This window comes from Pan paniscus, chromosome 2 (genome assembly GCF_029289425.2).
Source record: "Pan paniscus chromosome 2, NHGRI_mPanPan1-v2.0_pri, whole genome shotgun sequence".
Taxonomy (NCBI): domain Eukaryota; kingdom Metazoa; phylum Chordata; class Mammalia; order Primates; family Hominidae; genus Pan; species Pan paniscus.
Window position 1 is genome coordinate 166,378,680 of NC_085926.1, and position 2,072 is coordinate 166,380,751.

Genomic DNA, 2,072 nt, shown 5'->3' on the forward strand with positions numbered 1-2,072 from the left:
AAATTTAAAGAGTAGAGTACAGGATTAAAGTGGAGAATTTTTGTAATCAGAGCTTTATTGAAAAGTTTAGTGTGTATAGGCATTGTAGATGTGGCTGTGGAATTTCTGGACTCAGTTAAAAATTGTCACCTGATAAAAATGAAGTTAACAGTCTATTCAAATGATGAGATTTGCATCTACAGATATATTACTACCTAAAAGCCGAGGTTGCATATATTGCCGATGGACTCCTAGAATGAGTCAGGCATCTTTTAAATCTCAGTAAAATGATTGTTATCTTCCAGATACTATCTAAAATATCACCAATATAAGATTCCTCATCAATCACTTCTCAATCTTTTGACTAAGATCAAGTGTAATATCTATCTTTATCAGTTTAATATCTGAGATCTCCTTTATCTGAGGACAATATATTTAATGGATTTTTGGAACAGAGAGAAGGAATAGGAGCTTGTTCTGTCCACTCCATGCATTGACCTGGTATTGCAGGACCTCCAGAAACACCACCCCCTCCCCTCCGACACACATAAATTCTCACCAATCTTGAGGGAATGTTAAAATAAGATGTGCTTTGATTGGCTGATATTAAGGCATATTAGAAATGAAAGAACTGTAAAGAAGTAATTTATCTTCAAATTGGGAAGGCACTTCTATCTAGTGGATGTAAGCGGCAACTAGAAAATTATATTCTGTAGCATAAAACTAACTTAATACTTGATTTTAGACTCAGGAGACATGCATTGGGTACCATGTTGCCTCTTGTTAATCTTCTGTCTTTGGAAACATTGCTGAACTCTGTTCTCTTTCCTCATCTTTGAAATTAGGTTAATCACATCACAGGATAGTTGTGAGTAATAAATTAAATAAAATCACCTATCCTAATGCCTGACACACAATAAATGCGTAATAAGTATTTATTGGCATTGCCTCTTGCTAGAATCTGGTTGGAATGATACATGAAACAACTGAGTTCCTTTGCCATGATACTTTAATACACATTCTTATCTGTTTCACCACAGTAGAGGAGTGCCACTTCATATCATAGGGGAACAGATACTTGTGTCAGCAGTTGCTAGATAACACTAGAAAGTCTGGGTGAAATAGTAAAAAATACAGAGATGAATAGTTTAAGAAAAGCTTCTTAACTGATTCTGGTATAATTCCCTTTAATTAAATAATTGGCTTAACATAATTACCATCTTTTCTGAAGTATATTGATGACAAGAAGGTGGCCTGTGAATGAAATGCACAATTTTTTGACTCCAGAATTATTAAAGTATAAATTGCTAAACTATAATTGTGGATTATAAACTGATCACTGATCATCTTCAGATGAGTGATTAAAGATTCAAACCTGTAGATCTGAACACCCACAGCATCAAGGTGAAGTTGCTGGGGAACTGATTATTCTCTTCTTTATCTACATTTCTGTCCAGAAATGCACTGTACTCTTCCCTCAGAAATCCTCGCTGTCTAATCAAGCAGCCATTTCAAGCCAGAGACAGTCTTGGGCACACTACACAGTTTTGATGACTAAGTGACAGCCCTTCAGTGGAACAAGAAGCCTTTTCTTGAAGGCTACTTACTGGTTTCGAGCATAAAAAGGGAAAAGTTCAATGAGAGAGAACGAACTCCTAACTATGTTGTTCTTCTTGGGTGCATTGTATATGCTGAAAAGTTAATGCTGTTTTTAAAGTTAATTCATGATAATTGAACCGAAGTGCTCTGAAAGTGCTGTTAGAGTCTATTTATGAACCCAGTGCCCTCTTTGTCAATTCAGTAAAAGCACCGTTCAGTAAAAGAAAGGAGAGAGAGATGGCTGCATGGTGTGCACTTAGCCATATGTGCGTCCTTTCCCCGTAAAGTATCTGTTTTTCTAAGTGCTTTTTTTTTCTTTTAATCTGTCTACCTCATTGAGTCAGCGGGGCTGCTAGTCCCATTATCACTCCACTTTGAGGACTGGGAAGGGCTGATAAATGTATTTTGGTCGTGATTTACCACAAATCACTTTTGTTGCTCTGAGGTGTAGGTCACTGTGCAAGTATAGGTCAGCAAGAGGAGAGCACGTGGGA

The 2,072-nt window shown here is 36.8% G+C and overlaps 1 non-coding gene across 1 annotated transcript; it reads left to right on the forward strand.

Moving 5' to 3' along the window:
* Positions 1-323: 323 nt before the first annotated feature.
* On the forward strand, positions 324-514 carry LOC112439525 (U2 spliceosomal RNA). The gene has a single exon (XR_003027793.1). It is a non-coding gene; the product is annotated as a U2 spliceosomal RNA (small nuclear RNA).
* Positions 515-2,072: the final 1,558 nt, after the last annotated feature.